This window comes from Epinephelus fuscoguttatus, linkage group LG23 (assembly GCF_011397635.1).
Source record: "Epinephelus fuscoguttatus linkage group LG23, E.fuscoguttatus.final_Chr_v1".
Classification (NCBI taxonomy): Eukaryota; Metazoa; Chordata; class Actinopteri; order Perciformes; family Serranidae; genus Epinephelus; species Epinephelus fuscoguttatus.
In genome coordinates, this window is record NC_064774.1 from 7,116,383 (window position 1) to 7,131,256 (window position 14,874).

Consider the following 14,874-nt stretch of genomic DNA (forward strand, 5'->3'; position numbering starts at 1 on the left):
TATTATGTCAGCGACGTCAGCACCGAATGCTAACTCTGCAGGGATAAAAAGCAACCAGTTCCTCAGAATGCAGCACAGCAAAGACTGCAACATCCTTTTAACTAACCCAGCATGTTCACACAACATAGATCACACACATATACTAATACAATTTGGCTTTCAACATACTTATACTCAGACAGGGAACTCATTGAACTTCACAAGTTTCCATTGGTCTCTTGTCCCATACTGAGCATGTTTTTGGCCATCTTCTTGTAGTACTCTGATCAGCCATTTTTACCTGCAGGCCATGCTGACTCAAGTGGCCATTTTGTCTTTGTGTGTTCTCACTCAGCAACATATTTTGCTTTTGCTTCACCATGTGTAAAGTGGTGCATGGAGGAGCGCTCTGTGCTCCTATTGGTCAAAGTCATGGATGTGACAGAATACAAAAAAAATAATCAGACATGCTCTGCCACAACATGATGAGGCATCAAAGATGCAGTGTTGGTATTCACCCCCTGTGACACAATAACATCTGTCATGTAGTATTTGTTTGTTTTATGTTTAGCACCCCCTGCTGACTCTTTTTCATTAATTCAACTTTTATTCAATGTCGAGAAATCATTGAGGGAACGCCGTGTATATAAATATATTTTGCTGTCATTTCAGTTTCACAAAAATCAGTCTGTAATGACAAACACATGACATCTCAAGACATGAAAGACATCAGATATGCATACAGAAGGACAGAATAACATCCACTGTCTTGCTAAGCCTACTCCCTATGCTTACCAGGACTGGGCTATGATTGGGATGATATTATGTAGTCTGACCCCGGCATTACAATATCCCCATTCACCATGGTCAGTTGTTAGCATTGTCATCTCACAGTAATAGGGTTACTGATTCAAACCGAGGGTGGGGGAGCCCCTCCATGTGGAGTTTGCATGTCCTCCCCGTGTCAGCATGGGTTTTCTCTGGGCACTCCGGTTTCCTCCCACAGTCCAAAGACATGCAGCTTAATTGGTGACTCTAAATTGGCTATAGGTGTGAATGTGAGCCTGAATGGTTGTCTTTTTCTATGTGTTAGCCCTACAATAGTTGGCAACTTGTCCAGGTTGCGCCCCACCTCTCACCCAATGTCAGCTGGGATAGGCTCCAGGCCCCCCACAACCCCTGACAGGACAAACGGTTACGGAAAATGTATGAATGTGTTGGTAAGCACTTTTCTTTTTTCAAGATAATCAATCGACTGAGCAGGTGTAGCATATCACAATGCTGATTATACCACATGATTATTACACAGTTGCACCTTGGGATGGTCACAATGAAAGAACACTGGAAAATGTGCAGTTTTATAATGAAAAAGAGACATTTATTAGGATTTCACATTACTCTCATTACGGAAATGTTTTGTCACAGATACCTGGAACTCTCTGCAAACATCTTTATCTAAATGTATATATAAGTGTTTTTGGATTTTAGATCTTTATATAGTTGATCACAGTTCTTCAGGTCTTTTAAGACCTGTTAGAGCCATTTCTTGCAAGTCCTACTTTCCAGTTGTTTTTTTGAGACACTCTAATGCGCCACCTGACCTGGCATCTGGGAAACCTTTAATTAAAAGCAGGTGTGCTGAAGTGAGTGTGGACCGTGGAAGTCGCCACAGGGTTACAGTCTTCAACTGCTGCCTGTCAGGATAATCTTAGTTTTTATTGTTTTATGAAGACGTTTAATACCCCATTGATTTGCACTTTGTATTTGTAAAGGCCTGTTTATTCCAGGATTGTTTTTTGGGGGATTTTTGTTTTCATTTCTTAAACACAACAGTCAAGACAAGCAGTTCATAGCATCATCCTGCAAATTAATCAACTCTTAAAACACCCAGTGCAAATACTTAAAGCAAATGAATCACACATCAATTAAAAGATTCAAGCCCATTTTTGTTGTTCACACCAAAAAGTAATAATCAACAATAAGCACACACATATCAAAAACACATTTAGTCTCTTTTCAGTCCAGTCATGAATGATGAAAACCAGTGTAATGAAGCTCAGCATTCACACCCATTACAGTAGCATTCTTCTTTGGAGCCACTCATGCAATCACATTGTAACTTCTATACACAGAACTGCACACTTGGAATAATAAGCCTGTCTTGCAGTGTAACATATTACATTATCCATACTATATTTATTCCAGTATTCTTGTTTCTCCTACAACCATTCGAATCCCATTTCATAGTCGTTTAATCATGATTAATTTGTATGGTAGATGTATCCTAACTATGCATGTGGTTTTACAGGAAACTGATGCCCATGATATACAGCATCTTTACTTCATGAAGGAAAAATAACATGTTTAATAATCAGAAGGACAAAAACAAAAACACATCTTATATTTTTCTCAGGAGTAGGATGGTGACAAAACCAGCATTTGTTTAAATAGATAATTGCATGCTTCTATCGGAAGTGATTTCTTTTAAAGTGTATATTTCAGGTTGAAAATGTTTTTGACTGTTTTTTTTTTTTTTTTTTATGGATTTACATTTCTTTACAAAAATAATTTTAAAAATTCATCTTCAGGGATAAAAAGGGCAAAACTATGGTGAAAATTGTGGTTTTCTGAGGCTGCAACGTACAGTAAACTGTGCAGTAGTAGTTTGGCGGTATATCAGGACAGTTAGTTGGTAGTCTGTAGTCAGTTGTCTTGTCAGTAAGTAATACTGCGTTTGTTAGGGCTGCACAAACTCTAGTCTATCTGGACATAGAGTTCATACTTTTCCCACGAATAGGAAAAGTGCAACTTTTCATGCGTGGGTGCGTTTTGTCCAAGTGAGGAGACGGGACTTCACGGCGGCATCAGCAACGAAGAACGTGGTTATTCGTGGGGCACACTTTACACCAGAGGATTATATTCCCGGGGACGTGATGGAGTGTGAAATGGGATTTCAACACCAGAACCGGGTGAGACACATTGACTCAAAGTGACCTCCAACCTGAAATATACACTTTATGCAAATCTAATCCTTCACTTCATCAGGTGTTGTTCTTACAACAAGCTAATGATCCTGCTCTGTGTAGAAACAGCAGAGGTAACACCAGACTGCTGGGGAGATTGAGCCAGATGTCAGCTACTGATGTTGCACACTTCCCACCTTGCCCCAACATATGAACAAAATCCCAAGCCAGATTAGCAGAGGACCTCAGGAGCAGCACTCCTAGTATGGCCAAGATGGTGTAGAAAGCTCTCCGCTTTAATTGGTCAACTCTTTCCCTGTCCCCACCCTGTTCCCCTGGCCCTGGACGAATCAGAATGCAGAGAACAAACACACTGCAGAAGGACACAATGATCAAGGACAAAATCAGGAAGCAGAAAGCCAAAACTTCGAAGTATTTTAAAGTTATACAAATTGTCACTCCAACACAAAACAGCCACACACACCCAATGCTGATATTTCTGATTCTGATCCCTCTCTCTCCTCTCAGGCTCAGGTAGGTGACGGGATGAATGACAGCCAGGTAGCGCTCCACACAGGTCAGGATGTGGAAGAACGTCTCTCCATGCCAGGTGAAGATCCAGAAATACTTCCCCAACGATAATACATCAGAACGATATAAAAGGACACCACAGAAGCCGAAGATGCACCCTAAGAGACCAACCAGCTCCATGGTGACCATGTGGTAGGTGAAGCTGTCTGAGTGAGTCATCATTGTTGCTGTGGAGGTGGAGCGCTGTCGCTGCCGTCGTTGGAGACCCAGGTAGAGAACGAGAATACAGAGAGGGAGGAGGAGGAGGATCCTTGTGATGTAGTATGTGATGAAGAGAAAGGAGGCTGGTCTGGCAAAACGGCAATCGGGTAGGGAGTCATTGGAGGAGAAGGACGAGTTAACTGTCATATCTGGAAGAGAAAAATACAGTCAAATGGAGAAAACATGAAATACATATTTTGCATGCCATCAGTCCTAGAGAAGGGATTCCTCTCCTCTTCATCCTCTTCATCCTCTTCTTGCAAGTATAACTTTTCTGAATTCAATTTTGACTTGTTCGGTCTACCGAACTACCGAAGTCTACTACGCTACACTACTGTTTCCCCTCAGCTCTACAGAGAGTTTTAATGTCTGTCAGCTCATTTCTTTGGTTTTACAGTTTCACTGATATGGTTCCTTCTCCTAATTCTCATCAACAATGTTCCTAGAAGTTGGAAAGAGCTCAGATGAACCCACTGTACACTACCTGTTCAGCATTTAACAGCAGACAGAGAGTGTTAGAGACTAGCTGCTGAAGGTAGTGGAACATTTGTGCTGGGATTCACAATACCATAGATGATTTGACATTTGTTAACCCTATGGGCCCTGGGCGTTTTTTGGGGTATTTTTACTGCCTTTACTTTTAAGCTCATATCACAGTCATTATAAAGGCTACATACACATGCTATATCTTGGTTTTTTTTTCAGGACAATCTGGGCTAACCAGATTTCCCATCATTCCATGTCCTTCTATGTGCCTGTATTTTATATTAATTTTTATATCAATGAAAAAAACAAATCTCTGTAACTAAATTCTTACATTTTTACATGTATCTAACCATAGCAAGTTGGAAGTTGACATATTCTGCCATATATGAAGAGGGGAGACTCTCTGGAATCTGGCAATATAGGAACCATGATGGTGGCACATTCTGTCACTTCACAGCTGTCCAAAACATGTGGTTTGTGCCAGGCGGAAAATGATTACCAGTATTTTTTCATTATTGCAAGAAATTCCATTGACTCATTCACAAGTCAAAAATGTGTTTTATCTGAAAGAAACATGCAATATTTACATCTAAGATCATAGAAAAATAGTCAACCAAGTGCAGTGATGTCCTCCAAGATAATATTTGCCACTTTGTTTGCAATAAACAAAGTTTGTTGTTGTTTTTCAGTTTCAGTTATATACTGGGGGGACATTTTGGGCATTGGGGGAGGGACACATGTCCCCCTCAGTGTATATGGTGACTACGGCCCTGTCATGTATGCATTAATTAGGCTACAGTTGTCTGGGTGCGCAAAGGTGAAGTGGCTGGTCTTGTCATACAAAGTTTGATGGAGTGTCAACTGGACAATATGGAGATATTTGCATCTTGAAAGCCGGACTACAAATGTGGATAGACAGGGAGAAACACACGCAAGCCTAAGACGTGGTAAGATACAATACTCCTCACTATATGAAGTGACTGACAACAAGATCTGTATAATGGATTGTAAAGGAATTCGTCAGGTTTTTATTTTGTAGACAACAAATCTGGATTTATAGCGTGATGGGATGACGGTACAATGATGTGTGTGGCATCACTGGAAAGCTCTGGTCCTGCGCATTCATGTGATATGCGTAGCATTTCTGTGCGAGCCTGCATTCGCGAGTAATCCGTCCAAGAGTAATGTCTGTGCAGAGCTGTATGAAAGCTCTGTTATTCATCATTTTAGTGTAACTTTATCTTTTTTTTTTCGCTATGAAAACATTGGACTACCGACAAGTGCATGGTCTTGTCGGAAAGCTACAATTTCGCTGTTTCATGTGATATGCATGGCTTCATGGAGAAAATCAATAGAGAAGAACAGGTGTGAGTTTGGACGCAGTATGCGTCGTTGGGGCCCATAGGGTTAAAATCTAAGCTGGACATAGTGAAAGCTTTTCTTCTCTGCATGCTCTTTGTCTTAAAGCAAAGAGAACTATTTGACACCATCTCCAGGGTGTCTCACCTCACACCTCAGTAAGACACAAGTCTCATAACTTCATTGGACAGGACTTTTACAGTGACATGTGACTATGTGATGTCACAGGCATCTGTAGAAGGTCTGCACCCTTCAGACAATTTTTCTCTTACTCGGGAGCTGTTGACCAGCTCACAACTCTTTTCGGCTGGGCCTGGACCAGCCCAGATGCTCAGACCCTTGTTCCTTGCCCTGAACCATCAAAGGTGGGGCAATTGATCACAGACTTTCTATCCTTAACCAGAAAGTTAGAGGTGCAAGCACAAGGTTTGCAACTAACTTCCTAGCAATGAGGAGAAACAAGTGAGTTAGCACCCAGCGTCTAACTATGCAAAGACCCTGAGCGACCAGCTCCCTCTGAGATTCACCTTTGGAATAAAGGACACACCAAAGACTGTATCTGGAAACACAGCTCTTTTCTGCCTTCTTCTGCCAGCTAAAAAAAGCAGCACACCACCAAGTGACTCTTTCTTTCATCCACTCAAGGATTGGTAACGTAACAACTGGGCTTAGCTTTATCACAGTTTTACAAGCTAAGCAAGACTTTTTAACTTGTTGTATGTGAGTATGTGAGTTATTGTTGTGATAGTTTGCAGTTAGGTCATTAGTTAGTTGGCTTTGCCAAAGCTAAGTGTTTAGTTTGCTAATACTGTTCACAAACAGTTTCTTGCACACAACTAAACAATCTCTGCACTAATCCAGACTGTTTGCAACACAAATCACATTGACATAGACTCATTAACAAATAGGCTTTCAACAGAGCAATACCCAAAGAGGCATCTCAAAGTTCCCGCTTTTCTCTTTGTCCTGACCACACGGTCAGACAAACCCCTCCCCCGATCTGAAGCCAGCTTTGATTCAGCCATCTTGTAGATCTCTGTTGTTAGCCATTTTGTTTTGTAGGCCAAACGGCCCCTTTGATCACCACACCCGCCTTTGTCTCTCTCTCTCTCTCTCTCTCTCTCTCTCTCTCTCACACACACACACACACACACACACACACACACATTAATTCATTCATTCATTCATCTTCTAACCGCTTCATCCTCTTGAGGGTCGCGGGGGGGCTGGAGCCTATCCCAGCTGACATCGGGCGAGAGGCAGGGTACACCCTGGACAGGTCGCCAGACTATCGCAGGGCTGACACATAGAGACAAACAACCATTCACGCTCACATTCACACCTATGGACAATTTAGAGTTATCAGTTAACCTAGTCCCCAATCTGCATGTCTTTGGACTGTGGGAGGAAGCCGGAGTGCCCGGAGAGAACCCACGCTGACACGGGGAGAACATGCAAACTCCGCACAGAAGGGCTCCCACGCCCGGGATCGAACCGGCAACCCTCTTGCTGTGAGGCGAGAGTGCTAACCACCACACCACCGTGCCGCCCCACACATTAATTATTATTAATAATTATTAATTATTTCCGATAGCCAATTTACAACATTAATGGTGTCCCCTTGGTGAGGCCTAATATTGCTGTTCCTAATATAATTGGTGCCTCCGTGTGATGCCCAGAATTTATGTTCCCAACATAACTGATGCCTCCGTGTGATGCCCTAATTTATGTTCCCAACATTTGGCAGCTAAAGATACATGTATTTTGTGTTCACCATAACCAAAAAGAAAGTGAATACTCAAGTTAAATGCTTCAAGTGGACAGAAAAGAAAAACTTAAAAGAAATGCAAGGGAACTGTTTGCTAACATGTTCACTATAATAACTTTATAAGGTGGTCATTCATGTTTACACTGTTGTGTTTCCATTAAGTAGCTTAGAAATTCAGTTGAAACTGCTTTAAGTGTAAAACTTTGCTCTATTAACCTTCAAAAAACATTGTGGAATTAAAGAAAGTCAATGGTTAAAATTGCTGGAACCTAGGCTTCCCATAATGCAAGTCTTTCTAGACATAAGCTGCCTGCGTCCACATTAAGGTGGACTTAAAAAGTTGATAACATTAAAAAGTAATGAGACCACCAACCTTACCTGTATTTGTTTCTGATCTCCCCCCTCTGTGGACTCCTCTGTCTGAGTATTTGTTGCAGATTTACTATACTGACTGTAAATCACAGCCCCACCTATTGTTTTTCTCTGTATGGTTTCCATAGTTGGCCACAAGTCATTCATCAGCCGCTGCTGTCAACACAGCTGCTGCCATGTTTGCATCGAAAAACAACAAGTCCACCCGTCAGCTGCTTGATTGACCCTCCTTGACTTAATACTAATAATCATGTATGACCTCAACCCTTTCTCTAACTCTACAGTAATCTGACCTTTGAAAACTTAGAACATGACAAAATGTCCACACTCTCCAAAAATGTCCTCACTCAGTCCAAACCTGAGGTCCTCACAAAGATAGAAGCAGATCACACACATGTCCACAGGGCAGACAGGTGTGCTGTGCTGCATGCCACTGTTTGTTTGAATAAGCACAAGTTTTACTTACAGGTCATTTGAATCCTGTTAATGATAAAGGAAGCTTTGTAAGTTCTATTGAAAATCTGTAAATCCACCTACTGACAATATCTACAACTGAGTGTGTATTCAAAAATATCCTTAAATTGAAAGTTAACTTGTGCAAGACACAGAGCACCAGATTTTTCAATGCTTTTTGTCATGTTTTTGTCAAATGTGATGCAGTCAAACACACAACACAACACAACACAACACACATGAATGAACACTGTTCTTTCATACCTGCACAGAAACACATCCAAAAACCAAATGTCTTTAAATAGTTTTCCCATTCTGTTAAAGGGCCTCAGGCTACTAAAAATGGCTGTTGAGCCCTCATTCCCTTTTGTTCTACAAACACAGGAGAGCTGTTGAACTCAGTGTCCTGGGTTCCTCCATGTTTCATACCTATGTGTGAAATGCCGGCCACTGACCCTGTATTTCAACTGCCGGTTGAGTTTGGTGTGAGACCTATGATGTCAAATTGTCAATTGAATTGATGAGCAACTTCAAACCAGTCTCTCTCTACAACACTTTGGCTTGCTGTTAAGAGATCCCTGTTTTATTCACTGAAGGAGTTTTACTACCTCTTTTAGACAGGGAACAAAAATAGGATGTTTTCTGATCTCACCATTTGGCTATGGTAGCATAAGAATCACTTAACAATGTTCAAGTACTCCATGAAATATTAAAAACAACCAGTTGGATGTTTCATTGCAAGACAACAGAAGATTTTATTTTGGAAGAACAAAAAGGTGACCGCTTTCCCTCCTCTTGTTGTTTTCAGTGTCAGTAACGCCCTGCTTTTGCCCTGCACCAATTTTCCCAAGGGGTAAGCTAAACTTGAAATTCATACCTGCACATGTGCACAGCCATGTTTCATATTATGTCAGCGACGTCAGCACCGAATGCTAACTCTGCAGGGATAAAAAGCAACCAGTTCCTCAGAATGCAGCACAGCAAAGACTGCAACATCCTTTTTACTAACCCAGCATGTTCACACAACATAGATCACACACATATACTAATATAATTTGGCTTTCAACGTACTTATACTCAGACAGGGAACTCATTGAACTTCACAAGTTTCCACTGGTCTCTTGTCCCATACTGAGCATGTTTTTGGCCATCTTCTTGTAGTACTCTGATCAGCCATTTTTACCTGCAGGCCATGCTGACTCAAGTGGCCATTTTGTCTTTGTGTGTTCTCACTCAGCAACATATTTTGCTTTTGCTTCACCATGTGTAAAGTGGTGCATGGAGGAGCGCTCTGTGCTCCTATTGGTCAAAGTCATGGATGTGACAGAATACAAAAAAAATAATCAGACATGCTCTGCCACAACATGATGAGGCATCAAAGATGCAGTGTTGGTATTCACCCCCTGTGACACAATAACATATGTCATGTAGTATTTGTTTGTTTTATGTTTAGCACCCCCTGCTGACTCTTTTTCATTAATTCAACTTTTATTCAATGTCGAGAAATCATTGAGGGAACGCCGTGTATATGAATATATTTTGCTGTCATTTCAGTTTCACAAAAATCAGTCTGTAATGACAGACACATGACATCTCAAGACATGAAAGACATCAGACATGCATACAGAAGGACAGAATAACATTCATTGTCTTGCTAAGCCTACTCCCTATGCTTACCAGGACTGGGCTATGATTGGGATGATATTATGTAGTCTGACCCTGGCATTACAATATCCCCATTCACCATGGTCAGTTGTTAGCATTGTCATCTCACAGTAATAGGGTTACTGATTCAAACCGAGGGTGGGGGAGCCCCTCCATGTGGAGTTTGCATGTTCTCCCAGTGTCAGCGTGGGTTTTCTCTGGGCACTCGGGTTTCCTCCCACAGTCCAAAGACATGCAGCTTAATTGGTGACTCTAAATTGGCTATAGGTGTGAATGTGAGCCTGAATGGTTGTCTTTTTCTATGTGTTAGCCCTACAATAGTTGGCAACTTGTCCAGGTTGTGCCCCACCTCTCACCCAATGTCAGCTGGGATAGGCTCCAGCCCCCCGCAACCCCTAACAGGACAAACGGTTACGGAAAATGTATGAATGTGTTGGTAAGCACTTTTCTTTTTTCAAGATAATCAATCGACTGAGCAGGTGTAGCATATCACAATGCTGATTATACCACATGATTATTACACAGTTGCACCTTGGGATGGTCGCAATGAAAGAACACTGGAAAATGTGCAGTTTTATAATGAAAAAGAGACATTTATTAGGATTTCACATTACTCTCATTACGGAAATGTTTTGTCACAGATACCTGGAACTCTCTGCAAATATCTTTATCTAAATGTGTATATAAGTGTTTTTGGATTTTAGATCTTTATATAGTTGATCACAGTTCTTTAGGTCTTTTAAGACCTGTTAGAGCCATTTCTTGCAAGTCCGACTTTCCAGTTGTTTTTTTGAGACACTCTAATGCGCCACCTGACCTGGCATCTGGGAAACCTTTAATTAAAAGCAGGTGTGCTGAAGTGAGTGTGGACCGTGGAAGTCGCCACAGGGTTACAGTCTTCAACTGCTGCCTGTCAGGATAATCTTAGTTTTTATTGTTTTATGAAGACGTTTAATACCCCATTGATTTGCACTTTGTATTTGTAAAGGCCTGTTTATTCCAGGATTGTTTTTTGGGGGATTTTTGTTTTCATTTCTTAAACACAACAGTCAAGACAAGCAGTTCATAGCATCATCCTGCAAATTAATCAACTCTTAAAACACCCAGTGCAAATACTTAAAGCAAATGAATCACACATCAATTAAAAGATTCAAGCCCATTTTTTGTTGTTCACACCAAAAAGTAATAATCAACAATAAGCACACACATATCAAAAACACATTTAGTCTCTTTTCAGTCCAGTCATGAATGATGAAAACCAGTGTAATGAAGCTCAGCATTCACACCCATTACAGTAGCATTCTTCTTTGGAGCCACTCATGCAATCACATTGTAACTTCTATACACAGAACTGCACACTTGGAATAATAAGCCTGTCTTGCAGTGTAACATATTACATTATCCATACTATATTTATTCCAGTATTCTTATTTCTACTACAACCATTCGAACCACATTTCATAGTCGTTTAATCATGATTAATTTGTATGGTAGATGTATCCTAACTATGCATGTGGTTTTACAGGAAACTGATGCCCATGATATACAGCATCTTTACTTCATGAAGGAAAAATAACATGTTTAATAATCAGAAGGACAAAAACAAAAACACATCTTATATTTTTCTCAAGAGTAGGATGGTGACAAAACCAGCATTTGTTTAAATAGATAACTGCGTGCTTCTATCGGAAGTGATTTCTTTTAAAGTGTATATTTCAGGTTGAAAATGTTTTTGACTGTTTTTTTTTATGGATTTACATTTCTGAGCTTATGATTAGGCCAACTATACCCAAAAAATAATTTTAAAAATTCATCTTCAGGGATAAAAAGGGCAAAACTATGGTGAAAATTGTGGTTTTCTGAGGCTGCAACGTACAGTAAACTGTGCAGTAGTAGTTTGGCGGTATATCAGGACAGTTAGTTGGTAGTCTGTAGTCAGTTGTCTTGTCAGTAAGTAATACTGCGTTTGTTAGGGCTGCACAAACTCTAGTCTATCTGGACATAGAGTTCATACTTTTCCCATGAATAGGAAAAGTGCAACTTTTCATGTGTGAGTGCGTTTTGTCCAAGTGAGGAGACGGGACTTCAAGGCAGCATCAGCAACGAAGAACATGGTTATTTGTGGCGCACACTTTACACCAGAGGATTATATTCCCAGGGACGTGATGGAGTGTGAAATGGGATTTCAACACCAGAACCGGGTGAGACACATTGACTCAAAGTGACCTCCAACCTGAAATATACACTTTATGCAAATCTAATCCTTCACTTCATCAGGTGTTGTTCTTACAACAAGCTCATGTTCCTGCTCTGTGTAGAAACAGCAGAGGTAACACCAGACTGCTGGGGAAATTGAGCCAGATGTCAGCTACTGATGTTGCACACTTCCCACCTTGCCTCAACAAATGAACAAAATCCCAAGCCAGATTAGCAGAGGATCTCAGGAGCAGCACTCCTAGTATGGCCAAGATGGTGTAGAAAGCTCTCCGCTTTAATTGGTCAACTCTTTCCCTGTCCCCACCCTGTTCCCCTGGCCCTGGACGAATCAGAACACAGAGAACAGACAGGCTGCAGAAGGACACGATGATCAAGGACAAAATCAAAAGGCAGAAAGCCACAACTATGAAGTATTTTAAAGTTATACAAATTGTCACTCCAACACAAAACAGCCACACACACCCAATGCTGATATTTCTGATTCTGATCCCTCTCTCTCCTCTCAGGCTCAGGTAGGTGACGGGATGAATGACAGCCAGGTAGCGCTCCACACAGGTCAGGATGTGGAAGCACAACTCTCCATACCAGGTGAAGGACCAGAAATAGTGCCCCCACAATAATATATCAGAACGATATAAAAAGACACCACAGAGGTTGAAGATGCTCCCGAAGAGACCAACCAGCTCCATGGTGACCATGTGGTAGGTGAAGCTGTCTGAGTGAGTCATTGCTGCTGCTGTGGAGGTGGAGCGCTGTCGCTGCCATCGTTGGAGACCCAGGTAGAGGACGAGGATGCAGAGAGGGAGGAGGAGGAGAATCTTTGTGAAGTAGTATGTGATGAAGAGAAAGGAGGCTGGTCTGGCAAAATGGCAATCAGGAAGGGAGTCATTGGAGGAGAAGGACGAGTTTACTGTCATATCTGGGAGAGAAAAATACAGTCAAATGGAGAAAATATAAAATACATATTTTTCATGCCATCTATACTGGAGGAGGGACTCCTCTCCTCTTCTTGCAAGTTTAAGTTTTCCGAATTCAGTTTTGAGTCGTTCGGTCTACCGAACTACTGGACGCTAGTACTCTACTCTACTGTTACCTCTCAGCTCTACAGATAATGTTAATGTCTGTCAGCTCATTGCTCTGGTTTTACAGTTTCACTAATATGGTTCATTCTCATAACTCTCATCAACAATGTTCCTAAAAGTGGCAACGAGCTCAAATGAACCCACCGTACACTACCTGTTCAGCACTAAACAACAGAGAGTGTTAGAGACCAGCTGGTGAACGCAGTGGAACATTTGGCAGCTAAAGATACATGTATTTTGTGTTTACCAGAGCCAAAAAAAGACAGTGAATACTCAATTTAAATGCTTCAAGTGCACAGAAAAGAAAACCTTAAAACAAATGCAAGGGAACTGTTTGCTGACATGTTCACTATCATAACTTCATAAGGTGGTCATTTGTTTTCACGTTGTTGTGTTTCCACTAAGTAGCTTAGAAATTCAGTTGAGTTAAGTGTAAAGCTTTGATCTATTAACCTCCAAAAAAACATTGCGGAATTAAATGGTACTTTGGTGATAGAAAGATTTTAAAAACAATTATCAAAATCTGTGAAGCAGAACCGGAGAAATCCTGATTTTTTGTTTCTGGTCAAAGTCAATATTTATAATTGCTGGATCCTGCATTTTCCATTAAACAAGTCTTTCTAGACATAAGCTGCCTGCGTCCACACTAATGTGGATTTAAAAAGTTGAAAACATTAAAAAGTAATGAGAAAACCAACCTTACCTGTATTTGTTTTTGATCTCCCCTCTCTGTGGACTCCTTTGTCTGAGTGTCTGTGGCAGATTTACTGTACTGACTGTACATCACAGCGCCACCTATTGTTTTTCTCTGTATGGTTTCCATAGTTGGCCACAAGTCATTCATCAGCCGCTGCTGACAGCTCAGCTGCTGCCATGTTTGCATCGAAAAACAACAAGTCCACAGGGCAACTGCTTGATTGACCCTCCTTGACTTAATACTAATAATCACACCTGCATGTATGACCTCAACCCTTTCTCTAACTCTACAGTAATCTGACCTTTGAAAACTTCGAACACGACGAAATATCCACACTTTCCAAAAATGTCCTCACTCAGTCCAAACCTGAGGTCCTCACAAAGATAGAAGTAGATCACACACACAGATCCACAGGGCAGACAGGTGTGCTGTGCTGCACGACACTGTTTGTTTGAATAAGCACAAGTTTTAGTTACAGGTAATTTGAATCCTGTTAATGATAACGGAAGGTTTGTTAGTGCTATTGAAAATCTGTAAATCCACCTACTGACAATATCTACAACTGAGTGTGTATTCAAAAATATCCTTAAATTGAAAGTTAACTTATGCAAGACACAGACCACCAGATTTATTTAGGCTTTTTGTCATGTGCAAATGTTATGCAGTCAAACACACACCTGCACGTTCCTCTGGTCACACATCACACACATGAATGAACAATGCACAGAAACACCTACAAATACCAAATGTCTATATGTAGTTTCCCCATTCTGTTAAAGGGCCTCAGGCTACTCAAAATGGTTGTTGAGCCCTCATTCTCTTTTGTTCTACAAACACAGGAGAGCTGTTGAACTCAGCGTCCCAGGGTCCTTCATGTTTCACACCTATGTGTGAAATCCCGGTCATGGACCTGGTTCTTCAACTGCCACAGCTTGAGTCTGATGTGAGACCTATGATGTCAAATTGTCAATTGACAGTTGGTGGGCAACTTCAAACCGGTCTCTCTCTACAACGCTTTGACTTGCTTTTAAGAGATCCCTG